This window comes from Eptesicus fuscus, chromosome 14 (assembly GCF_027574615.1).
Source record: "Eptesicus fuscus isolate TK198812 chromosome 14, DD_ASM_mEF_20220401, whole genome shotgun sequence".
Taxonomy (NCBI): domain Eukaryota; kingdom Metazoa; phylum Chordata; class Mammalia; order Chiroptera; family Vespertilionidae; genus Eptesicus; species Eptesicus fuscus.
The window spans coordinates 3,365,338-3,392,745 of record NC_072486.1 but is presented as its reverse complement, the minus strand read 5'-3'; the positions used below and the strand labels follow the sequence as shown (position 1 = coordinate 3,392,745).

Sequence of the window (27,408 nt, the reverse complement as noted above, 5' to 3'; positions counted from 1 at the left end):
GTGTCCAGGGTTTCACGAAGCAAAATGAGATGTTTTAAAAATCCCGTTTTTCATTTAACATTGAAATTAAACTGAGACCCACACGACTTGTTCTCAGTTGTCTGTATATAAAACATAGATAAGAACAGAACACGGCACAGGAATGTGTTTCTTTCCCAGGAAAAAGTACTGCGTTTACTCAAGAGGTGACTGAAGGTGCCGTTTCTTACAGATCGGCAGGTGCAAGCATCGCCTCGGACAGCACAGAACACGGGCGGCGTTCGGGGGACCTTCTCTCCGAGAACCGTGAACGCAAACGCAAAGGCGAGCGTGTGAGGAGGCTATCAGACGCCTCTGATTTACTCGCTGGGAAGCCGACGGGGGAAAGGCCGGGGCCGGGAAAGAGCCGAACACCAGCCCCCGGTCCCGGAGCAGGCTAACGTCTGCCATCGTCAGACGCTCGAACCCCAAAAGCAGGGCCTTCTTCACACGGAAGTGACCTTCGGGCTCCATCTCCTCCCTCCCGGCACGGGCGACTCAATGTCCTGCGAGAAAGAAACGCGACCTCCTGGGCTCACAGGTCTGTGTGTTGTATTTTAACACATTTGGGAAATAAAAACTACCATCGGCAGACTTCAGGAAGAAGGGGTAGCCATTCCACGTCCAAGCCGTCCCCGAAAGAGACGAACGGCAACCACGGGGCCCTCCGCGGCCGGCGGTCACGGAAGGTGAAAGCCGCCCGAGTGACATTCGGACCATGGCTTCCTCCGCGCTCTGGCGGAGGGCAACACACGCCACTGACCGTGCGACAGACGCAGAAAGGCTCCGCGCTGAGTGGTGTACGGAGAGAGCAACGCGAACGTGAACACATACGTTTATCAAATTCTTAGAACGTTAGGGCTCTCGGGTGCATGACGATCATTTCTTCTCTCCTCCGGTTTCTTAAGAGATGTTAGAAGAGGCTTAATTAAATCTGGGTTCTCCGTAAAAACAAGCGTGTCCTTGCCTCACATTCTGCCCCGTTTCTCTCAGGAGCTGTGCCCCCAGCTCGAGCCTATGCCGCCGCCACGCTGTCAGATTTGCTTACACGAGACAGATAGTCTGCAATTCGCCAGGTGAACACTTCTTCCCGATGTTAACGCTCCGCCCTGGGTGCTAGGAGCCACGTCTTATGAGCAGCAGCCTCAGTGTTTGGGGAGAAACTGGGGCTGGGCGCAGGGCATGAATGGCACGGGGACTCGGGAACAGGGCGCGGCCTGCAGGGCAGACGGCTGCGGGGGATCAGAGAGAGGTGGCTGCAGAGGCTGCCGGGCGGAAAGGGCGGAAAATGCTGTCACCCAGCTTCCACCTCCTTCCCCGAAGACAGGATGGCCAAATGGCACACCCACACGCTGTCACGGCACTGCCCGTCTGCGCCGGCCCACGGGGAGGAGGCCCGGGCTACAGATGTCCCCGGCGAGGATGCGGGCGGCAGGGCTGGGCCCTCCAGGTGCGCCTCCCGCAGAGCCCGGGCCTCCGTCCCAACACGCCATCAGGACCTGTCACGGGGCATTATGTAATAGACACCAGGCAGGAAGACGCGGTACAGCAAACACTTCCCACAATCACAGGCACACACGCACACACACACGTGACTTCCTACACACTCACCACAAAAACAGCCTGCATGTGCACACACTGAGGGAGGCTCGGCAGGCTTGCATTTTTTTAAGGTGTTTTTTTTTTTTTTTATGTTTTCTTCTTTGTTTTTAATATGTGGGTTTTTTTTTAATTGATCTTTTAAAGAGAGAGGAAGGGAGAGGGAGAAACATCAATGATGAGAGAGAATCAGTGATTTGCTGCCTCCTGCATGCCCCCTCCTGGGGATCAAGCCCGCAACCTGGGCATGTGCCCTGAGGGGTTATCGAACTAGCGACCTCCTGGTTCACAGGTCGATGCTCAACCGCGGAGCCACACCGGCTGGGCTTTTGCCCGCATTTTGTGTAGACAGAGAACCTGCACTTTTCCCCTGACGGGAAGTTCAGAGTCAGCCACTAAAATAAAAATAAAACCCTGTGGCGTCCTTGGGCCACGACTGGAACGGCAGCGTCCAGGAGAGAGGCCGCCAGAGGCCCCACTGGCCCCGTAGGCAGGACGCCACGAGGGAGTGGACTTGTAAGCCCTGTGAGCTCCGGGCCCCTCTCTCCGAGGGCACTGACGGGCCACGCTGGCCGGAGCTCAGCGAAGACAGGACGTGGCCCGGGGGCCTGGCCGACGGGAGGGGATGCGGGGAGAGTCCCGGAGAGAAACACGGCACGGTGGGGCAGAGAGGCGGCCCTGGCGGAGCAACCTAACTCCGCTGCGCGGCCGTGTCCCGACGGGTCAGACAAACCCGAGAGGCACCTGGCTCCCCGGCCCTGCAGAGTACATCAGCGCAACTGGACAGAGCAGCGCCCGGCACCGGACCGCCACGCCAGCGTGGGGGGGGGGGGGGGAGGGGTAGGCCGTCCTTAACAGCATCATCGTCACAGCGCTCTGCAGCCTCCAGGGGCAGGATTAGGAGCCCGGGGGACACAGTGCAGACTGAACACTAACCCCGAAGCCTACTTTCTCATCGCTGGGGTTCCGTGTCAGTTCTCGTCCAGCTGCGGGGACATCAGCAGGGTCAGCTCCGGCCCCGCGCTTCCCGGGCGAATTAAGATTCATTTCTACCAGGAGAGCTGCGGCTTCAACCATCGCGTGTGTGCCCGTTCCTTACACCGACAGCAATGAACACTGTCCACCGACCTGTCACTCACCGTGGCCATTAAACTTTCCTCCAAGGGCACTTCCCAGCTGAACGCAGGACGCCCCAGTACATACGTGTCTCAGACACACAGTCCGTGCATTTCAGCGCCCTTCCCTCCCCGACAGTGCACAGCACACACCTGCACCACACCGTGCCGCTGCTGTCCACGTGACGTGCGAGTCTGACTGCTGTCCTCACTTCTGTCTGCTAACTACAGCCACTCGGCTCCGAGCGCAAATGTTAGCAAAACGTAAAGGAACCAAAAATGGTTTTTAAACAAAATTTGGGGGGATGTTGTTCATTGAGAACGTTCTCGAACGTCAAGAGGAAAAGTTACAGGTCTCCGCTCAGCAGCACCAGGAATCCCCCGACACGCACCCGAGTCATCCCCGGGCCGGCCCGCTCCGATGGCTCGGGAGGCGCTTGTGTCCGCGTGGCGACTCGGACACACCTCCCCCCGCGGCCTCAGGAAGCCGGGCAGTGGCACACAGTCTCCCCTGGGCAGGAACACGTCCCGGGCGACGTCCCCCCCAGGTGACCGCTGTCAGACAGCCACCGGCTGCCCCTCCCTCGGGCTCCGCACGCCCACCCGCCACGGGACACTCAGGGGCTCCCCCGCGCCTGCATTCACGTCATCGACAACGTCCACAGCGTGACGTGGGCTCAGCACGGAGGAGCAGATGGAAGCCGCTGTCCGCTGCTGCTCCATGGAGACGGAGACTCCTAACCACGGAATCTGCAAACACCACGGAGAAGAGACGGACAGGACGCCAGGGGCCGCCAGGCCACCGCTGGAGGGGCCCGTGGACGGGAGGGTGCCATCGGGGAGACGGGGTGGACCGGGACGGAGAAGCGGAGACACGGTGGGTGCGGCCGACGGAGAAAACCCAGAAAGAAGAACCGAAACAGGAAGGAGGAACCCGAGGCCGAGAGGAGCGCACGTCCCGTGGACGGTTCACGGAGCCACGGGGCCTGCAGAGCCGTGTGTCCTACGAGCCTCGGCTTCCACGTGATGGCCATTCTCAGGGCCGCACGGGGGAGGGGCAGACAGGGTGACCGGGTGAAGTATCTGCGCGGCACCATGGCCTCAGGAGGCTTGGTCATCGGCCATGAGTCAGGTCTGGAGGGCGGGCGGGGCGGGCAGCGAGCGGGGAGGGAAGGGGGCGCGTGCCCACGGTGCTCCTGTGGCCGCAGGACGACCAGGCAGCGAGTACAGGACCCGGAGACGGCCCTCAGGGGACTCTCCAGGCCCCGGGCCCCGGGCCCTGATGGTCTTAGACTCACTTCCGCACTTTCCTCACTTCGTGCCCCGTCAGCCGCCTGGAACGTTCTGCGGGCAGGCTCCAGTCCCCAGCAGGGCCTCACGCCTCTGACGACCCCACGTGCCTGTTCGGTGACACACACGTGAGGCTGTGTTCCCTCCGGGGCCGAAAAGAGAGCCGTCCCTGAACTCGGGGCCGAGGGTGACAAGAGGGAGCACCAGCCGAGGTCCCAGAGTTCAAGGTCATCGGCGAGGAGGCGGCCACCGAGGAGCTGCAGGCGGTGCTCCTGAGGACGCCACAGGGGACAGGGGCCCTGCCCCCCTCACCAGCCTAGCGTGTGGCAGCGGGCGATGGCCGAGCCTCCCTGGATGAGGATCTGTGTGGCACACAATGCCACGGAGCACCTAGCACGGAGCACCCAGCACGGAGCACCCAGCACGGAGCACCCAGCATGGAGCTCCCAGCACGGAGCACCCAGCATGGAGCACCCAGCACGGAGCACCCAGCACGGAGCACCCAGCACAGAGCACCCAGCACGGAGCACCCAGCATGGAGCACCTAGCACGGAGCACCCAGCACGGAGCACCCAGCAAGGAGCACCCAGCACGGAGCACCCAGCATGGAGCTCCCAGCACGGAGCACCCAGCATGGAGCACCTAGCACGGAGCACCCAGCATGGAGCACCCAGCACGGAGCACCCAGCACGGAGCACCCAGCACAGAGCACCTAGCACAGAGCACCTAGCACCGGCCTGCTCCCGCGAGGTGCACCTTTACCGACGGAGCCAACCCCTCATTCCCAGACGTCAACTTTCAGGCAACCCCCGGCAGTCGTTGGGGCACAGACCGTGTGGGGGAAAGGAAAGAATGGAAGCTCCCAAGGGCCCGAAATGCCCACCAACAGGCTTCGGCTCCCGGAGGAGCCCTCAGTCCCCAGGGAGAATGTGCGTGTCCCCCCTACGCACGCTCTGCACAGCCTCGAGGCACAGGAGGAGCCGGTGGGGGGGGGGGGGCAGGCGGCATTGACGGGCGGGTTGGTCAAGGGCCAAGGACCGCACAGGCACGAAACTGTCCGATAACCTGCCAATGACCCGGTTGTCATGGTAAACTAGGTGCTTGCCAAACGTTCGCTCCCCGCTTTCACGGACGAGGCACACGCCCTCCTTCGCCGAGGCCAGGCTCGGTAACTGACCCGCATGGAGGACGGAGTGGACCCGGGGGGATGCCCGCGGAGACGTGGAACGTGCTCCCACAGGCAGCTAGCCCTCTTGCATCGCGCCATCTCCACAAGCAAAGCTCCCCTGGACTTCTGCCCCGTCAGATGGGGCCCAGCATGGACACGGGGGGACAGACCTAGGCTTGGCCCACAGTGAGGCCCTGCCCCCCCAGCCTGCCGCCCGGCCCGAGCTCCCCAGACAGGCAGCTCCCTGAGCAAGGAGAGGAGGGGCAGCGATCCGATGCCGCTCCGGGCGGGCCTGCTTGTTCCGCGGCAGCGGCTGGCTGATGCAGTCCCAAGGGCAGGCCAGGCGGTGCTTAGCGGCCTCTGCTCCAGGCAGTGGCGTGTTTAGCGACATTTCCACCAGAAGCCGCTACAACGTGTTAGCGTTCAGCACTTGAAGAGCGTGATGGGCGGCTGGTTGGCAGAGTCATCTGTCTGGAAAGCGTCCAACGCCGCTCAGGGGACGGGCGTCTGGGGAAGCGCGTCCAGAAAAGGGAGCCGGCGCGTTCTTCGCATAAAGGCGCTGAGCTCCGCGGACGCCAGGCCACACCGAGCTCACACTCCCCGGGGCCTCCCGCGCCCAGCAGCCAGGGGACGCAGGCGTGCCGCCGGGCGTGGAGACAATGTCCCTCCGGTTCCCACAATAAACCGTGCGGCAGGTCCAGGCCAGAGCAGGAAAATGGAACAAATCCTCGTTTTCCTGAAAACCCCTCCGTCACCTCTGCACAGAGTAAAACAGCAGGTTCGGACTTCCTGCCGCACCCCAGGGCCATGACCGCCTGCCTCGCTGATGCCACCACTCCCTGAGCACGTCCCCGTGAGACCCGTGAGCGCCCCGGGGAGACCTGTGAGCGCCCCCGTGAGACCTGTGAGCGCCCCCGTGCTGACCTGTGAGCGCCCCCCATGCCGACCCATGAGCGCCCCCGTGAGACCTGTGACCATCCCCGTGCTGACCTGTGAGCGCCCCGGGGAGACCTGTGAGCGCCCCGGGGAGACCTGTGAGCGCCCCCGTGACCTGTGAGCGCTGCAGGTAAGTCCCGCGCACACTCCGAGGTGAGCGTGGTGACCGCCTGCGCTCTGGAGAAGGGAAAACACAGAAGGCGGAGAGCAGGGTCCCGGGACCTCTGGGGGGCGGGGAAGCGGGCAGTGCCTTCCTCACGCCCTCCACGCCATCCTCCACTCCGTCCCACACCAGGACACACGGCCCTGGGTCTCCGTGGGAACATCAGGCCCTGCCTCGTGGATCTCACAGCAAAGCCACCTTCTCGCCTTCTCTCCGCACGGAGGAGGAGAGCAGACATGGGAACATGTGAGAAACACTCACGCGCCCTCTCCAACCCCCGCGCTCACCTGCCCTCCAGCGGCCGGGATGCCCCCCGAGCCGGTTCAAACAGCCCTCAGACACCGGCGAACAGATGAGGGAGTCAACATCCACCCCCCCGCGAAGGCTGCCGGGGTCACGGCGCAAGGACACGGGGGTCACCGCGGCCTGAGCCAGGACAATTGACGCAGAGGAAAACGACAGCAAACGGATGGAAAGAGGCCCGATGCACAACAATGGACGGGTCTGTACTCATCCTCATGGGCCAGTTCCCGCCACGCTCTGCAGGCTGCAGGGACACAGCTTCTCCTCCAAACACGTTCAACACGAGGGAGCCAGGCGTCCATCGCGTCTTCTCTGTGCCCGCTGCACGGCCAGGTCCTCAGCGGTCCTCGTGCTGGAAGGACCCGCCGAGGAATGCCGGAGAATGGCAGCGTTAGAAAAGGCACCTTCCTAACGCCGAGGAGAACGGGTGGGTCCAGGCAGTGATCACCCACGGGGACTAAGTCCGTCCCCGGAGGCAGCTGGGACCGCACGGAGGGGTCAGCTCACAGCCCCCGCGAAGCCCCCAGGGGGCAGCCCACAGCACACCCCGTGGAAGGAAGGCGCAAGTGCCCGCGCCTCCTGAGATGTGTTTGCCAAGAAATGAACAAACAGCCCGGCTGGCTGGCGTGGCTCAGGGGTTGAGCGTCGACCTATGAACCAGGAGGTCACATGCCCAGGTTTCGGGCTCCGTCCCCAGTAGGGGGCTGCCGGCCAATGATTATCTCTCCTCATTGATGTTTCTACCTCTCTCTCCCTCTCCCTCCCTCTCTGAAATCAATGAAAATATTAAAAGAAGAAGAAGAAGAAGTAAATAAACAAACAAACCTGAATCTAATCACGGCTCTAGACCTAATATCCGATTTACAGGAAATACAGGCCTTCGCGGGGCAGGTGGGCGGGCAGCACGCGCCGCGGGGGAGCCGTCGGCCAAGCCCTCCCTGTGCTCGTGGGGACCAACAACAAATCCGGGGTCCAAGGGGGAAGCGCGGGCAGCAGGAGCGGGGAGGGCGGCACCAGTACCCATGGTGGGAGCCGCGCTCTGCTGGAACCCCGAGGTGGGGTGGAGGCAGGGAGAGCCATCAGCACGCCCAGGAGATGGCCGGACACAGGGGCTGTTCCGTCCTCCCTAACACTGCTCCTCCCGGTGGCGTGGTGCCGGAACGGCCATTCGTTGTTCTACGCGGTCCTCCTCAATGCGGAATGCGTCCTGGAGAGTCTGCGGCAAAATGGCGTCCTATCTAGGATTCGCCTTAAGAGACTCAGGAACAGGAAAAACAGTGGGGTCGGGAGGCACGGGGTGGGATACGTAAGAGGGGCAACATGTGGGTAATTCTTGGGGTGTTTGCAGCCATTCACCACCTTTGCACACGTGTGTGTTCAAATGTCCACATAAAATAAGGCAGAAATGGCCCTGACGGGTTTGGCTCAGTGGATAGAGCGTCGACCTACGGACTCCAGGGTCCCAGGTTCGATTCCGGTCAAGGGCATGTACCTTGGTTGCGGGCACATCCCCAGTAGGGGGTGTGCAGGAGGCAGCTGATCGATGTTTCTTCTCTCATCGATGTTTCTAACTCTCTATCCCTCTCCCTTCCTCTCTGTAAAAAATCAATAAAATATATATTAAAAAAAAAAAAAAAAAGAAGAAAAAAAAATAAGGCAGAAATGGAATCGAGATACACTAACGGGCAGAGCTGGTGCTCTTTCAGATGTGGGATAGTTAGGAACGTTCTGGGTGGTGCCTGCCCTCTCTTTGCTTCTTTATTTTTAAAGTTACAGGTTCCTATTAAGTAACCACGCTTGGGGGACGCGGCGTTGTCTGTCACAGGAACTTTCTTAAAAACAGAACTGAGGGCACCCGAAATCTCATTCATGAAACGCTCACCGCGGCCTCCTTTCTCCTGCCCCGGCGAACCCGGGGAGGCGCCCTGTGGGTGCCGCGGCCTCGCGGTCCAACTGCTGCTGACGCCGGGCCCCTGGGAGCTTCCTGGCGGCTGGGGAATAAGGACGTGGTTACGATGCAACTTCCCAAATCTGGCCGCCTGGGAACCTGTCAGCACCCCCTCCCGGTCCCGGCGGGGCTCCAGGCCACGTGTGCAGCCATGACGCGGGGTCCCGGGCAGAACCGGTGTCTCCGTCCCCGCGGCCGGCACCCGAGAGGAGAGAGCACAGCACTCGGAAGGGGGACCATCGCCCCCGAGGACAAGCCCGGAACGCAGTGGGCGACAGCGCCTGCTGAGCCCCGTGCGACAGGAGGGGAACAAAGAGGAAACTCGGACTCTCGGTTCCTCGTTCCGCGGCGCAGACGGCCGCCCGCCACCAGGCCACGGGCAGGATGCGGGGCTCCCGTTCCCGGAGGCCCTGCGGCACCGTCTGGTCTGCGCCTGGCCCTCTCCGCACAGGCTGGCCCACAGCCGCTCGCTGGGTCCTGGAGATGCCGGGGTGGCAGGCCCCCCCGCCCAGCACCCTGCAGACACCCCACCCGCCTCGGGCAGAGCCGTCCTGGGGGACGTGCCCTCGGGCACCTGGGAGATACACAGAGCGTTTCCGGGGACCCTACCATGGATGCGACCTGTGTTAGGGTTTTCCCACTTCATTTCGCAATCCCCTCAGCAACTGTGAGCCGTCTTCCCTGCACTTCCCCCCGAGGAGGAGGCTGAAAGGCCGTTACAGCTCCCAGGGCAGCTCCGCAGGCCGGCCGGGCAGGCTTGGATGTCCCAGATCAGAGCGGCCAGGCCGCGGCAGCCGCTCCCCGAGCAGGGGCCTGGGCCCCGCTCGTCCTTGAACCTGCACGAGGACTCGGCCCCGAGCATCGCGTGTCTTCAAAGCCACGCGGGAAGCGCTCAGCGGAAACCGCTCTCTGCCAAGGCCACGGCGGTGAGCGGCGACAGAGGACCCTGACTCAGAGAGACGGCGACGGGCACCCTTCATCCTTCCTCTGCCTCCTGAGCGCGCCCGGCAGGCCGCGGACCGGAGAGCCCTGCGCGCCCCGTCCTCCTTCCCGAGAGGCAGGAACCACATGCCCGGCAGCGGCTCTGGGCCGCAGGGAGTGACCCCGCACGCCCCGGGGGCAGAGACGCTCGCTCGGTGGCGCCTGGCAGAGGGGGGACAGAGATGAAACGCCGACCCACCCAGAATCGAAGTGCCTGCGAGCCAGCCCCAATGAGGACAAAGACTGTCCCTCTGTCTGTCGCATCGGGCGTTATCGGGCAGCGTTGGGCACACGTGGAGGTAACTCTCGGGGCAGCGAGGAAAGTGCCGTCAACCTGGGGACGGCGCGCGGCCACATTCCTAGACAGGCAGGAGGCCAGTTTCTTTCTCTTCTTTTGCTTTTTCACAGGGAGAGGGGGAGAGAGAGGGAGAGAGACACACTGATTGGCTGGCCTCCCCCCCACCCCCCAGGGATCGAACCCCCAATCCGGGCACGTGCCCTGACCAGGAATCGAACCAGCAACCTTCAGTGCCCAGGACGACGCCCAACCACCTGAGCCGCACCAGCCAGGGCTTACACTGTGTCCTGAAAGGGTGGCTTGATCACCAAGAACATGACGCGTCCTGCCCTGGGTGCTCTCTCGCAGAGCCTCTCCTCCCCCTCCCCCCACACACCTCTGTCCTCATCAACGCTCTACGCGATTCTCTCTGGGCAACTCAGTTGTTCCAGGTCCCGGGTCCGCTGGTCCACACACCATCTTCCTAACACACGCTTCACAAGAAACGGCTGGACTTAAAACTGCAGGTGAGATGAAATGAAGAGGGGGCAGCAGTCATGTGAGTCTGCATGCGACTCTGGAGTTTACTGGTGACGCCCCCCCCCACCCCCACCCCCCGACTGATTGCTGGGGACCAAGGATTCCAAGAAGCCAGGCTGATCCCTGCTCCAGACGCTCCTGCCGGGAGCTGGGGTCAGCCAGGGCGCTGTTTCTTTTACGCGAGAAACGCTGTGTAAGCAACCCGCCTTCCAGAGGGAACCCCTCGCTCCTGGGACATGTCCCCTCTAAGACCAGCACCAAGGCGGGGATGCTTGATCCCACTTTTTAAGGAACAGAACGCCCTCTACCCATCGAATATGAAGTTAGCTTCGTTAAGTCTGCCTTAAAGATTCTAGTAAAATTTTGAGATGAAAAATAAATTGGTCGCCCAGGACTCTGGCTGGAGAATTCACACACATTTCACAGAAGTCTGCTTTCTCATCGTCGCGGTGATGACTCCATCCACGAATGGCTTCGTTATTTCTAAAGCATGCGTGCCGCTCACTGACGTGGAGAGGGACAGAATAAAGCCCAGAAACTCTAAGAAACACACCATGAAACAAAACACGTCACCCAACGCCCTCGAGAAGGTGGGATGAGCGAGCTCCATGGATGTGGGTGCATGTAGACGTGAAAGGGCACGAGTGTGAGCAGGTGGCTCTGTAGCAAGTGCCACCACTACATAAACGGTGTGCGTGCGTGCGTGCGTGCGCGTGTAATTTTTAGGTCATTTTTTAAAAATATATTTTTACTGATTTCAGAGCGGAACAGAGAGGGAGAGAGAGAGATAGAAACATCAATGATGAGAGAGAATTGTTGATCGGCTGCCTCCTGCACACCCCACACTGGGGATCTAGCCCGCAACCGGGCATGCGCCCTTGACCAGAATCGAACCCGGGACTGTTCAGTCCGCAGGCCGACACTATCCACTGAGCCAAACCAGCTAGGGCCAGGCCATCCTTTTACCCCTCATGCATCATGTACTAGTTTTGTTTTGTTCTTTCAGCTGACTGTGTGGCTCTCCAAGAGGGATCACCCCTCTCCCACCCCATGTCTCCACAGTTTCCATCCTGCACAACTAGCAGAAATAGCCGACATGTCAGTGAGTGCCCAAGTGAAGGTCATGAGCACTAACCATGCAAAGATAATCCTTATTCCGCTCATCGAATTCTCCGAAACAAAGCATTCACTGCTAAAGGAAATTGTATCTTTTTACCCTATAAATCATAAACCATATATAGTTTATCAGTTAAATTACACATAGTTTATAATTTAAGTTTATATAAAGAATTTCCTTTAACAGTGAAGAGATAGATATAGATATAGATATAGGTGACACGGGTATAGATATAGAGAGATGACATAGATGTAGATCACACAATTTGAAGAAGGATAAATTAATTCACACCAAACTTTACATAGTCCAAGAAACACTTTCACACCTAAAAAGACGTGCAGGAGAGATTTAAATTCCTGCAACTTCCTACCACCATTCACAGTTTCGAAGACACGGATGCCTAACAGTGTACAGACACGTCGGCAGGCAGCAGCCTCCGTACCGCCTCTCCTAGGGAACCCCTCAGCCTCCGCAGCGGGACAAAGCCGTGCACTGTTCTCCGCAGCACAACTGACAGCTGGGTGTCACATGCCTGCGTCCCCGTCGGTGCCGGCCCCGGACTGCAGTGTCGGCTCTGGAGGTCAGGGGAGGCCACAGTCCTGCTCACCCCGGAGCCACGGCCGTGGCACTGTGGAAGCTGATGGATGACTGACCGAATTCGTGAATGGACACTGTTTTCTGTTAGGTGCACAGACCTTCACCAGACACATGGATCAGGAACACTTGCCTTCCACATCCACCAAGTAAAAAGCTGACCCCACAGCCCACAGTATGTGCATAAAGGAGAGAAAAGGCATAGATGCATGGGGGTTGGGAGGGGCGGGGGGAGCGTGGGGGGAGGGGTCACTGGGAAAAAAGGGGACATCTGTAATACTTTCAACAATAAAGATAGAGTTTAATTAATGAATTAATAGAAATAAAAGTAACAGATGCCATTAACTAGAAACCAGCTAGATGGACAAACATAAAACAGAACGACCCCTCGCTCACATCTGTAAATGTACTGGATGGCACTTGAGGCCGTTAGTATGTGACTACTGACGTGACTGCAGGTAAGATAACATAAATTTCAAATCAATTAAAAAAACCACCTCACAGGTTTCATTTCCGTGGATTCATTGCACGAATCAAACAGTGATAAATATTTGCTAAACAAGAACTCACAATTAGTATTTGATCTTCTTCCTTCTCTGTAATTCTAATTTTACAGCCGTACCTTTATTTTTAGGCTCCCTGAAATATGTGAACAAAAATAAACCCTGGCAATGAGACGGAGCCGTGTTCCCACCCTACATATGCCAGCTCTCACTCCTCCCAACGTGCCCGGGAGATCAGAGTGTGCAGGACGCGTTTCACACAGGCGCGGCAGTGATAATTCGGGCATCAGTAACGATGTAAATCAGTTAAAACTAGATGTCTCCAAGGAAAAATTACACATCCTGTTGCCCAAAGGTAAGTCAGTTGGCGATGGCTCTTTGAGGTCCCTGGCACGCCCCTGAGTGGATGTGGCTGCACTGGGGTTTGGATGCCGAGCCCATACCGTGTACCCAGGCCATCTGTTCCCTCAGGAAGAAGGCCGAGCAGCACGGAAAGCCCGATCGCTCTCCAGCAGCGGCCCGGGGACATGGACGGGCCACGTGGCTCCCCGAGCCCGAGAAGACGCCATCCTCCCCTCGGAGCCTCCCCCAAGAGCTGCTGCTTCCTGGGGATTCAGCCCGCCACCCCCCCACTCCCACCCATCGGGGAAGTCTTTCCACGAAAAAGACAGAGGTAGCCCCCCCTCCCCTGGACCCCTCTCTACACCCAAGATTCCCCGTATCTAAGCGCCGTGGAAGAATCTGCCCACAGCTACTCCATCCGTGGACTCAGAGTTCAGTGAATTCAAGAACATCCCATCGTCACTCCCCATCCCCCAGGCCCAGCACATGTTTGACCTTCAAAGGTCTGTCAGAGGCAAACAGGAGGTCAGACACTGAGATCAGTGAAAGCAATCTCCAGAGATGATTGATGGTAGATGGATAGATGATAGATACACAGATGATAGATAGATAGATGATAGATACATAGATAGGTAGGTAGGTGGATAGATAAATAGATAGATGATAGGTAGGTAGGTATATAAATAAAGAGATCATAGATAGGTAGATAGATAGATAGATAGATACACAGATAGATGATAGATAGATGGATAGGTAGATAGATAGATAGATGATGGATAGATACATACATAGATACATAGATAGATGATAGATACATAGATAGATACATAGATAGATGATAGATAGATAGATAGATAGATAGATAGATAGATAGATAGATAGATAGATGATAGATACACAGGTAGATGATATATAGATAGATAGATAGATAGATAGATAGATAGATAGATAGATAGGTGATAGATAGATAGATAGATAGATGATAGATAGAAACATAGATGATAGATAGATAGATAGATAGATAGATAGGTGATAGATACATAGATAGATGATAGATAGATAGATAGGTAGATAGATAGATACACAGATAGATGATAGATAGATAGATAGATAGATGGATAGATAGATAGATAGGTGATAGATAATAGATAGACAGATAGATGATAGATAGATAGATAGATAGATGATAGATAGATAGATAGATAGATAGATAGATGTCATCAAAATGCTATCAGGGCTCAGGGAAACACAACATAACGTCTACCCTTAAAGAACGGTTTTTGTTCCAAATTCTGAGCTTTAAATTCTGACTCCAGCACCAAGGGAAGAAGCCAGCCGGAGAGTGTCCTGGGAAAAGCCGTTCTCTCCTGTCCGCGCCGCCTAGGAACTGGGTCTGGGTGTGACCGCGGAAGGACGGGCGGGGCACACGGGGAGAAGACTTCCACATGGGGCACCCCTTCCGAAGACGAGAACCAGAGCGGTCGCCCACCCGCCCGAAGCCTGTCAGCCGCCGGAACTAACGAGCCCTTTATCGAGGCACAGTCCCTGGGCACGGGTTCGGCCGCCTCACCGGAGCCCGGCCCTGCTGACCGGCTAACGCACCCATCACCTGTCCCCCCCCTGCCTCTGGAATCCGAGGACGGCGACCCTCCTCCGCCACCGCTCTGGTCCCCAGAGGGGCGCCGTATGTGCCAGGAAGGAGAGAAGCTCGGCTTTTACACACGGTTGCTTAGCATCGAGTACTTTCATGTCCGAAGACAAATGGCACCAATAAAACAGCTCATCACAAAGGCGACCAGTCCGCCCCGGGAAAGCCGTGACCCACGGCCGGCTCCCCGGAGCCATTCCCTCGGCTGGATTTGATATTTATTGTTGTTATGACTTTTTTACACGATGACATCGCTCAGAACCCTCTCGGTTATTCTTTAACTCCAACACCTCACTTTCCAACCGTAACCTTTGTTTTTTTCTTTCTGCCTTTCCCACACTGGCAAAAACTCTCGTTTTTCCTTTCCCCTCCAATAGAGCTTCCTTCCTTCTGTGACCGCCTCCATTCTATGCCCGCTGACCGCTTTTTCCTAAGCCCCGTGGCCAGCCCTGTCTTTGCCCTTCCTTTAGATGTTAAGGCTCAGAGATCCAGAGCCCGCCACCCCCCCCCCGCCCCCAGCAGAGCGGGGTCTTCCCCGCCCCACCTCCCTGAGGCTCTGTGAGTCTCCCGATGCGGCCGGCCTCCCTCTGGCTGATTAGGTACCCGTCTCCCACGGCCAGGCCGAGGTGTTTGAGGACAGGAAGTCAGAGCGATGGACCACAGCCCCTGATTAATAGCAGGTCCCAGTCACCGTGAGACGAGGGAGCTGGTGAAGGAGGAAGTCCTCAGAGGGTGAGGAAGGAAGAGAAAGCGAGAGACGCTGTGGGCCTGAAGGCAGGCGTGGCCCAGTGGGTCAGAGGAAGGACTCCCGAGCAGGATGCCGGGGTTCAAATCCCAGCCCTGCCACGTTCTAGCCACGGGGCCTGGGGGATGTACCGACCTTGAGCGTGCCGTGAGGAGTAGCTGAGTCTGACTCTGCCACACACCTGCCAAGTTTAACGTTCCTTTAAAGGAGAGAGAATGGCCGAAACCGGTTTGGCTCAGTGGATAGAGCGTCGGTCTGCGGACTGAAGGGTCCCAGGTTCGATTCCGGTCAAGGGCATGTACATTGGTTGCGGGCACATCCCCAGTGGGGGATGTGCAGGAGGCAGCTGGTCGATGTTTCTCTCTCATCGATGTTTCTAGATCTCTATCCCTCTCCCTTCCTCTCTGTGGAAAATCAATAAAAAATATTAAAAAATAATAATAATAAAGGAGAGAGAATGTTCTTACTGAGCGGGAGCTGACAGAGGCCTCGCCCCTCTGCGCCCGCAGCGCTGACTTGTGCTCCATCCCGACAAACTCACAGAAGAGAGCTACGAAGCCCACTGAAGCTCCATGAAACAGTGCATGTTTTAAATGTGTGCATTATACTCCTTTTCCCCAAAATATCACGGGAAAATGCCTCAAGACGGTAGGTGCCAAGTCACTGAAAAATGAAGGGAAACTTGTCCAAAGAAGGTATCACCACAAATCCACAAATCTCCTTCTCCCTTTCCAGGGGCCCCGGCTCCCAGGAGCCCCCCGGGAAAGGCCACAGCGCCGTCCCCTGGCCTGGGCGGGAGGCCTGGGTACTCAGGGCAGTCAGAGCGGCAGAAACGGGTCATGCTCCCTAAAACCAAGGGTCAGTCTTGGGGGAGGGGAGACTGATGAAAAATGATCTGTATGGGATTTTTTAAAAATATATTTTTTTTTTCAGAGAGGAAGGGAGAGGGAAAGAGAGCGGGGAAGAGAGAGAGAGAAAATCAATGATGAGAGAGAATCATTGCCTCCTGCACACCCCCTACTGGGAATCGAACCCGAAACCTGGGCATGTGCCCTTGACTGGAATCAAACCCGGGACCTGTCAGTCTGCAGGCCAACACTCTACCCACTGAGCCAAACCAGCCAGGGCTGTATGGGTTTTTTTTTAATGATACACCGATAACTGCTCCTGCCCTATGAACAGCCCTAAGCAATCCTCCCGCTCTGAGACCTGAGCCAGGCCCTTCGGAACAAGCCCCCGGCCATCTCCACGGGGACCACCCCACCAGCCCGGGCACCACCCTGCAAGGAGAGCACCCCCAAACTCCCACCCCCACCCCTCTCTCCCCCCAGGGCCAGTGTTGGGGGACTGGCCGCTTTCTCAGAACCACAGTCCTTGGAGACCAGGGCTTAGGTGGGTCAATGCCCCTTCAGTCTCATACTGGCACCTCCGCACAGCTGTGCTGCTGCCGCTGCATGTTCCGGAACATGAATCGTGCCATGCAGCCATCACTGCAGAAGTACTTGAATACAACGCTCAGTGACAGCTGCCGGAAGCCAATTCCAGCATGTCATAATTGCAAGAGTTTCATCGAAAGGTTGATGGAACTTGGAGGCTCAACAAGGGCTGAGTCACATATGTTATCACCTGTTGGAATTCCCCAATCTCACAATGGACTCTGTAGGCTAACCCTGGCCTTTGAAGTGTATATCTCCACCTTGCCTTAGGACAAATTGTGTTAATAAAAAGCAAGGGGTCCTGAGACAAGGAGAACTTGGTTTCTTCAGCCAAGCTCCTCTGCCCCCCCATATGCCTTTCAAAATTATGTTTCGTCTCCGGAGTCTTATTTAATTTACGCACAGCCCCTTCTCCAGATTGCTGAACCTTTCTAGATGCCGGATCAAGACCAGTGTTAAATGGCGCCCAATGTCCGGCAATAGACAGCGTGCTCATTAACCAGCCCGCTCTCTCCATCAGCAGATATCACTGGAATCGGTTCCTCAGAGAAAGGAAAACATGCCCCCTGCCCCCCGACTCAGACCTTCACACCCCCTGCACATCATCACAGGCCATGCTGGGAAGACCTGCGGGCTGCAATGGAAGCGCCCCAACTCAAAATGCACCTCGGCTGCAAGCCAACTCGGAGAACTAGTCCCCAGTAGGAATCGCTCCCCCTCCCACCGGACAGCGCCATTTAGAATGCACAAGTGTAACCGCCGGTGTCCAGGGGACACGCCAAGTGACCGCCTTTGTTTGAAGGAGGGCTGAGGAATACAGAAAGGATATAAAAAGTGTCAGGCAGGAGTCTCAAAATACTTATAATCGGTGGGGACCAGAGACCACAAAATAGATGGGAAATATAAGGTAATTTCACATGGTGTGAAATCTGCCATAAGCAGGAAGGGGGAGATCAGTCACTTTGAGGGATGGAAGATTCTAACTATTATGACTCGAGAAAGGGATGAAAGCATCATTTTATTTTTAAAAAATATGTTTTTATTGATTTTAGAAAGGGAGAGAGAGATAGAACATCAATGATGAGAGAGAATCATGAATCGGCTGCCTCCCCCACATCCCCTGCTGGGGATCGAGCCCACAACCTAGGCATGTGCCCTGATGGGGAATTGAACTGGGACCTCCTGGTTCGTAGGTCGATGCTCAACCACTGAGCCACAGCGGCTGGGTTCAAGCATCATTTCAGATTATCCCCCGGAGCTTAAAATGTGCCTGGGATCATTACAGAGCAGGAATAGCCACGATCAGAAACATGTTGGAGACAAAGGGAGAGCATTATTCTGCTTTTTCCCAAGGAGAAAAACTCCCACCCGTCACCCAGAAGGTGATCTGAAACAGGGGCCGGTTCAGTCAGAGACGACAGAATCCTGTCCTTTTTTCCTTACTTACCAGTGTCTTCTCGACCTGGGGCTTCCCAACCTCCACAGCTGTCAGCACCGAGTGTCTATTGTTAATGCACCACCCAGCCCAGGCGCTGGTTACCGCTGCCCGAGGGACTGACACCGGTGACCTTCAGCAGGACCAGGGCTCCGCACTCACACCCAGCTCCAGGAAGGGCTCCGCCCAGTTCTGGTGAAGGCCCCGCCCAGCTCCAAGGAAGGCCCCGCCCAGCCAGGGAAAGGCTCCGCCCAGCTCCAAGGAAGGCCCCGCCCAGCTCTAAGGAAGGCTCCGCCCAGCTACAAGGAAGGCTCCACCCAGCTAGGGAAAGGCTCCGCCCAGTTCTGGTGAAGGCCCCGCCCAGCTCTAAGGAAGGCTCCGCCCAGCTACAAGGAAGGCCCCGCCCAGCTAGGGAAAGGCTACGCCCAGCCCCAGGAAGGCCCCTCCCAGCTCCAGGAAGGCTCCCTGGAGAGTGAGGGCACCTGGGCTCCAGGTGGGAACCGATCCAGATCCCCCAGGCCACCACAGGTCCCTGTCTCTTAGGCAGGTTTCTGATCAGCGCTATTTGGCCCAGAGGTTGCAGGGACTCTTATGGGCCCCCAGAGACCGGTATCCCAAAGTGTGAGGAGGACCCTCTGGGCGCCCGGAAGCTCAGAGGAGCAGACAGCAGGCAGGGCCTCGCTGGCAATGCTGAGAGTTCAACCAGCCCTTCCGGCCACGCGCACAGTGGGCGCTTTGGAGGCGGGCTGCACAGGCGTTTCCTGGGGGCAGCAGAGGTTCCGCTGTGACATCCAGAGGTTCCGCTGTGACATCCAGAGGTTCCGCTGTGACATCCAGAGGTTCCGCTGTGACATCCAGGCAGGCATCCGATGGAGCCGCCCGAGTCCACACACGGGAGACATCGTCCAACTCCTGAGTGCTCAGAGTGGAGGCACCAGTGCCCTAACCTCGCCAATGATGACTCGGGGGGTCACAGGGGCTCAGGGGAGCACGCTTCCTGAAGAGCCTGCTAAACCCTGTTCTTAAATGCTTGTCCCCGAAAGCAGCGATGCGGGCCCGGCAGTGAAGGTCCCCGCGTGGGGTCAGGGTGACTGCGTGAGGTTCTGTCTGGACGTCAGTTTTCACCTTGAGCTTACGAGACGGAGAGGAGAGGTCTGCCAGAGAACGGGGAGCGTCGCTGGGGCCGGGAGGGAAGGAAGGGGAGGAGAACAGCATCCTGGGCAGTGTTCTGTCTCGTAAATGACTTGGCAGCATTTGGCCAAGTCCATAAAAAATGTTTCAGTGCCATGTTTCGGCCACAGATCATTTCCATAAAAGCCTAATGGCCACACTGACGTGCTGAAGAGCTGGTTTAATGAAAACCCAATTCCACTGATATTTACTGACGGCTTATTATAGGGGGCACGGCACGAGGGCCCAATAAGCCCGTGTGTGCAAGGCTCTGCCTTCAGATACTTCACAGTCTGTGCAGGGGAAGGAAGGGAGAGACGCGGAGCTGCACAAACCGCAGTTTTGGGAGGAATTGCGTGTCCCTCCAAAACTTCATTTGTATGTTGGAAGGAGCACCTTAGAAGGTGGCTGCATTTGGAGAGGTGCCTTCAAGAAAGGAATTAAGGTTAAATGAGCTCCTATTCGGGGGGAGGGGGGGGGAGGCCGCAAGGGAGGGCGGTAACACAATCTGACTGGTGTCCTACTTCGAAGAGGAAGAGACGCCAGGAGCTGTGTCCCCAGAGAAAAGGCCATGTCAGGAGACAAGAGAAGCCTGCCTTCCGAGAGAGGCCTGGGAGAACCAACCGGCCCAGCCCTGACCGTGGCATCCAGGCTGCAGAGCGGGGAGGAAGTAGACTTCTGTAGTTTTCACCCTTCACCCCCACCCCACCCCCGCTCCCCGTCTGTGACATTTGTGATAACGGCCCTCGCAGACGAAGGCAGCCACTCCAGGGAAGTGATGATACCTGCCACCAGCGGGGAGAGCTGTTATTTAATGGAAGGAATTGGGGGTACACAGTGGCTCCCAACAACCCTCTTCCTGCTGTACCCCCCCTGCAAAAAAAAAGCAAAAACAAAACTCAGACATCTCCCAGTGGGGAGATCGTGCTGATGATGAGCCCGCTTTCCTCCATCCGGGGAGGGCTGTGCAGGAGGCCGCCCCGGGAGCCGACGTGGCCGAGCCAACTCCTCGCGTCCCCAAAAGGGAAAGGGAGAGGGCGGGAAAGAGCCGGTCAGCGCCCCGTGCAAAAGCAGGAGGCTCTTTTGAGGAAAATGCTATAAAAAGCCAAGCCGCCCGCCTCTCTCTCACAAGCACCCCTGCCTTCCGTGACAGCGACTCCGGGCCACCTGCGCCCCACGGCCAGACGCCGAGCTAAAACAAGAAGGTATTGATTTTCAGGGAAATGGAGTCTCAGCAGAAAGGGAAGGTCCTCGGGTTTTAAGAAGGTTTGGAGGAAAGCTGGTTACTGAAGAAATGTTGTGAGGGATCGGGGGGCGCTTCTATTTATGGCACCTGGTCCTGTTGAGCTGCAGGAAAAACCGCCTCTGAACACAGCACCGTGTCCCCCAGCAAAGCCACCGGGACGCGCCCAGCGCAGCCGGAGGGCGCCCCATACCAGTCTCCACGTCTCCTGACTCGGGTTGTGGTTTCTTTAATTAAAAGGGAATATATCAAATTAAAAGGTAACTTTTCAATAAAGGCATAAAATTTTTAAATTTAGGACACCTTGTCCTAAACATTGTCAACATTTGTGGAACCGAATTACGATGAGAAGAAAAGTCCAAGGAAATAAGTATCCCACACAGGTGCCCGCAGGGACATACAGTCCACACAGGTGACCACACGGACATACGCAGTCCACACACGTGACCGCAGGGACACACACAGTCCACACACATGACCACAGGGACATACACAGTCCACACAGGTGACCGCACGGACATACGCAGTCCACACAGGGACATACACAGTCCACACAGGTGACCGCACGGACATACGCAGTCCACACACGTGACCGCAGGGACACACACAGTCCACACACGTGACCACAGGGACATACACAGTCCACACAGGTGACCACACGGACATACACAGTCCACACACGTGACCACAGGGACATACACAGTCCACACACGTGACCACAGGGACATACACAGTCCACACAGGTGACCACAGGGACATACACAGTCCACACAGGTGACCACAGGGACACACACAGTCCACACAGGTGCCCGCAGGGACATACGCAGTCCACACACGTGACCACAGGGACATACACAGTCCACACAGGTGACCACAGGGACATACACAGTCCACACAGGTGCCCGCAGGGACATACGTGTAACCCCTCACACTCCTCACTCTACGGATTGAGTCCGGGGGACAGGCCTACCTGCCCTTCACTTCCCAGCCTTCATCTTCAAACTCATGACTAACACATGGTCAAGACACTCAACGCAATAGGATGGAAATATGTACCTTTCTTTAGCCCTGAATCCTCACCTCGACGTTAGGCCTGCCCAGGGTCAGGGCACATGCCCGGGTTTGGGGCTAGATCCCCAGTAGGGGGCGTGCAGGAGGCAGCGATGGATGTTCCACTCTCACATCGATGTTTCTCTCCCTCCCTCTCTCTGTCTCTATCGCTAAAAAAATCAATAACATATGAACATTCCTTCAGAGTCAACGGTGAGTGAGCTAGGTAGATGTGACTAAAGGCTTCCCAGGGGAAGGGGTACTGGGGTGCCGAGCCCACAGAATCCCACCAAGCCCCGCAGGCACAGCTCTCGGAGATTTTTCTTCTCCATCTCCAATCTCCACCCCGACCCCCCCCACCCCCCGCCACCACCGTCTCCACTCCATTCCCCTTTCACGAGCAGCCTCTGCACCCCCTCGGGGATGCTTCAGGAACAAAACAGACATTTTCAGGGGACATGTTCCGCGTCTCAAACTCACCCGGTCCCTATGCAAGAAAAATGTAGTCCTTCCCCCGCGTGGGCCTCGTGTCCCGTACCTGACGCCAGGCACTGGCGCCGTCCTCCGGGCGTGAGGGGCTGTCCCCGTGGGAACTGCCCTTGCACTCAGCAAACCACCTTCCTCAGGGGGGACCCTCGGAGCCAGGGGCAGGTCAGCAATTGGAAAGGGAAGGTGGTTAGAGTGCCGGCCCCTGGACCGAAGGGTCCCGGTTCGATCCCAGTCAAGGGCAGGGAGGTAACCTTGGCTGCAGGCTCCTCCCCAGCCCAGGGCCCTGGTCAGGGGTGTGCAGGAGGCAACCAATCCATGTGTCGCTCTCACATCGATGTTTCTCTCTGCCTTTCCCTCTCTTCTACTCTCTTTTAATCAATGGAAAAATATCCTTGGGTGAGGATTTAAAAAAAAAAAAAAGTGAGCTTGCAAGTAAAACCCAACAATAACCAATTAGGTCAGAGCCTCTGGGGAGAGATGTCACCACTGGGGAATGCCTGAGCGAAGCGGGCGGGCGCGGGGAGTCCCGCAGGTTCAAAGCCAAAGGACCTGCCGGCTCCCGGTTCTCACGTACAAGCACCAGTGTCTGGGGGCAGCAGGGGAGGCCTGGCCGGAGCAGGACCTCAGGAGAACGGGGCGGGTGACCCGGGGCTGAGGAGAGGCACTGTGCCCAGGCAGCGTCCGACAGCAGGTCCCGGGCCAGAGGGGCCGGCCGTGGGCGCCAGGGGTGATGAACAAGGCCAGGGAAAAGGAGAGTGGGGTGACTGAGTGAGAAAAGAGAGAAACCTTTCCTTACGGAACACGAGGCTGAAACAGGGGTAGAACTACTTATTTTTGTCTAGGGCCGTGGTCGGCAAGCCGCGGCTCGCGAGCCACATGCGGCTCTTTGGCCCCTTGAGTGTGGCTCTTCCACAAAATACCACGGCCTGGGCGAGTCTATGTTGAAGAAGTGGCGTTAGAAGTTTAAGTTTAAAAAATTTGGCTCTCAGAAGAAATTTCTATCGTTGTACTGTTGATATTTGGCTCTGCTGACTCATGAGTTTGCCGACCACTGGCCTAGGGACATGGGTGAGTTTGCGAAACTGAAAATGTCTTAATTTCTTTTCCTGAAAATGTCCCCGAGGGGGTGCAGAGTCTTTGAAAACTGATTCCTGTGGCGGACTCCATACGTCTTCCCCAAACGGAAAAGTTCAAACAGCACGTTTAGCTTCTTTCCAAAAGACTGTATCAAGGAGCGAGAAACTGTCACATCAGCACCGGGCCCAAAGCAAAGGGTCGCTTCCCTTTCCCCTCCCCCACCGCTCCCGCCCTGCGCGTCCCTGTCCCCCTAAAGAGTGAACGCCACTGCTTTCTAACGCAGCAGGCGACACACCCGCTGGGTTCCGGCTTCCTGTGGGACATGCCGGGCAGGAGCTCCCTGGATGAAGGTGGGAGCCAGGAGGCCAGCGCCCCAGCCCTCAGGGCGCTCACTCCCGAGGACCTTACCAAGAAATATTGCTTCACTGAGTCATGCCAGCTCTGCCAGGCTCTGACGCAATCGCACCATACCGTGAATCTCATCAGGAAGGGAGAGGGAGAAACATCAATGGTGAGAGAAGTCATTGACCGGCTGCCTCCTACACGCCCCCTTCTGGGGATCGGGCCCACAGGCCAGGCCTGGAAGCAGGTCTTCCTTAGAGGGGTGCAGGCGATGCCCAGCCGAGACCCAATGAGTCCATCTTAGTGGACACCTTTTGCGTGGACTCCTCTTACGTGGACTCGTCTTACGTGGATTCCTCCGGAGGGACAGGTGCTCACCGGGGACTCCCGCAGCCCTGTCCTCACCTTCCCCGTGGCGTTCACTCCGGGCCCGGAATCGAGCTGCTATTCCGTAGACCTCGTCCCCCCACTGAGCTGCACAGCTCTCCCTACTGTGTCCCCAAAGTGCCACGCTGGGCTCCGACTGGGACACGATTCAACGTATGTGTGTGTGTGTGCATGTGTGTGTGTGTGCATGTGTGTGCATGCGTGTATGTAGTAAAATAGACACCACAAAAAGTTCACCAAGGCACCCATCTGTAAGCGCACACTTGAGTAGCACGCAGCACACTCACAACGTTGCTACCACTGTCCCCGTCATCTCGTAACCGTCCTGGCCCCCACCCCAAGCCCTGAGCGCCCCATCACCACTAATCCGCTGTGTCTATGGACTCTACACACACGAGATACATGCCAATACATGTGGCTTATACACCTAGATATAATATACTACACATATATCCATATGACACGTGAGCCAATCAACAGATACACGGCCATGTGCGCACAGGCTCTCTCACCCCTCTGTCCGCCTCTTCACAGCAGGCACCTCACGCCACAGCCCCGAGGCCCACCCACCTCCACGAGCCGACCTCGGGGCGTTAGCCAGTGAAGGTGCCACGTGTGTGGTCCTACTTATGTTTCCTCACCGTTTAACGTGTGTAACACCACGCTATGATTTGCATTCGGTTCCCATATTTTTGTTTAATGCGTCGCTGATGGTTTTTATTTTGTTTTTTTATCCCCCTCCCCTCCACCCCCCCCCCCCGAGGATCTTTTCCCATTGATTTGTAGAGAGCGTGGAAGGGAGGGGGAGGGACAGAGAGAGAAACAGCGATGGGAGAGAGACACATCGATTGGTTGCCTCCTGCACACACCCAACCAGGGGATCGAGCCTGCAATCTTGGCACATGCCCGTGACTGGGAATCGAACCCGGGACCTTCAGTTCGCAGGCCAAGGCTCCATCCACTGAGCCACACCGGCTGGGGCCCTGATGACGTTCTTGAGTGTTGGGTCCCTAACCGGACTTTCCCCGTAAGAGCTGTGGTTTCCGTTGTGCAATTCTGTGCAGCCCGGCGAGTCTCGGGGACACGGACGTGCCTCCGTGCAGCAGTGACGCGGGCTCTCACTTCCCACAGGAAGCGAAGGCCCGAGCCCGAGGACCGGCTCCTTCCTCTCCCCGTCACTCCCGGCCACCCGAACGAGGACACCACTGCACACGCCCTCCCTCTCTCCGCTCAGCGCCCTTTAACAAGTGTTCCCCCCTCATCGCAAGCAGGAGGCCCCCTCCTCCACAGTCAGGAACCCGGGAAAGACTTCCTGCCCTAGCTGGTTTGGCTCAGTGGATAGAGCATCAGCCTGCGGACTGAAAGGTCCTGGGTTCGATTCCAGTCAAGGGCACATGCCCAGGTTGCAGGTTTGATCGCCAGTAGGGGGCATGCAGGAGGCGGCCGATCAATGATTCTCTGTCATCATTGATACCTCTCTCTCTCTCTCTCTCTCTCTCTCTCTCTCTCTCTCTCTTCTTCCTCTCTAAAAAAAAAAAAAAGAAAGAAAGAAACCCGGGAAGACTTCCTACACAGACACAGCGCGACTTCGGAGCCTGCTACCCTGATGTCTCCCACGGAATTCCGAGATCGGAGGATTCGTTTCTCTAACAGCCCCTGGAGCTTACTTACGCTGCATTCAATGTTCTCCTTCTTCCACGTTAGGGAATTTATGGGGATTATTAAGTAATTCACTGCCTCACTTAACAAGCCGCCCCTGGGCTGCTTCAGATGAAAACCGTTCCAAGAGAAAGAGGCACGCTGATGACGAGAGGAAGAACGGGAGATTCCAGAACCCTTAGGAGAAGCATTGGGCCTCTCCGCGTAACCACATGTACCATCGAAATAAAACCCACGCTTCGTGCAAAAATAGGGTAATAAGTAATCAACTGCTCTACGTTACATATAGAAATCATGGCCACAATGCCTTCCTCCCACACCCTGCCCGCGGGGTGGCCACTGAGCCTTCTCTTACTTGAAATTCCCCTCCCGCCGCCCCGCCCTCCGGAATGTGGGCTGAGATGCTCTGATCATCAGGCTTTTCTAAGTCCTAGGAGCTCACTCCAGGGCGGGCCTCCTCCCGTGAATCAAACAGGCCTGCCTGGTCCAGCAGGCCAGGAGGGAAGAAAGCTGGGAAGTCGGCAGCTCCCCACCCCGCTGCTGCCTCCCGCCCCTCTTCACATCTGCTGTCTCCACGGCAACCGGGCCCAGCTGCTGCCCGAGGACCCAGGGAACACAGCGAGTCTCCACTTCCCCCACACGGAGCTGTGTCCCCCTCACATCGGAATGCCTGGTGCCCACAACAGCTCGCACAGATGTCCCTCTTTTCCGAGGGAGGCTGTGCGCTGACGAGAAAGGGGACGGGAGGAAGCCAGGCGGGTCTCCGTCCCCATCCCGTCAGCAGCAAGTCCTGGCAGTGGAGACACCCTGAGACCCCAGCCAAGGAGTGATGTCACTCCATCAAAGACCCAGGCGGAGAGGAGACGGGACTCCGCTCTAAGACAAGACGTGGACACGGGGCAGGAAGCCCAAAGGGGGGCAGGGCAGAGGCTCGGAGGGAATGGAATGAAGGAGGAGTCCCAGGGGGGTCTGCAGCGCCTCCACCCCACCCCCACCACAGCCCTGCCCGCCACCAGGCCAGCAGCAGGCGCGGAGCAGGAGGGGCAGTCCCTGGCCTTCCTCAGGGAGGAAGCAGCGTGCTCCCGGCTCTGAGGGACCGACAGACACCCGGTGCTGCTGGCTCTAGGACCCTCAGGCATGCGGAGGCTGGAGGCTGGAGGCTGGAGGCTGGAGGCTGGCCTGAGAGCCCGCAGCAGTGTCCACGGCACCGTGTGTGCCAGATGCAAACAACGGCGTCCGAGACGCGCTCCGGAAACACGGTCCTTCCAGAAGGAAGCTCTGCGGGGTGGTGACGAAAGGGGGTCCTCAAGTCAGACAACCTGGGTGCAGGTCCCGGCTGCACCCCTCTGAGGCCGGGGTTCGGGCGGTCACCTTACCAAGGGTGCACCTGAGAATGAGCAGCTCTCACTTACTGAATGCCAGCACTTTGCTAGGTACTTTGTATGTCATGTCCTCATAGTCCGACTGCAAGATTCACCGACTGTCCCAGTCATGTAAGGGGGAAGTAACAAAGCCGGGACGTGAACGGAAGTCAGCCTGAGTCCAGATCCCACACCCGCTCCTGTCTCAGACAGCAAGACCACCCGGGACTCTCTGACGTGCAGGGAGAAGGAACGGAGCATCCCTCACGAGTCCTGTGCAGACGGCTGGTTGTCTTTGTAAAAGTGCCATGAAGGAACCTTTGACTCAAAGTCAAAACAAAGGTCTAGAGAGCTGATCCCTTTTCCTATCCATCAGCTCTCTAGTCCAGGCAGGGCACGGCACCTGGCATTTTATTTATTTATTTTTTTAAATATATATTTTATTGATTTTTTACAGAGAGGAAGAGAGAGG

At 57.2% G+C, this 27,408-nt stretch overlaps 1 protein-coding gene across 1 annotated transcript in view; it reads right to left on the bottom strand.

The window, feature by feature from the left end:
- DOCK4 (dedicator of cytokinesis 4) overlaps positions 1–27,408 on the bottom strand; it is a 209,823-nt gene that overhangs the window by 126,269 nt on the left and 56,146 nt on the right. The gene's annotated exons all lie outside the window — the stretch shown is intronic.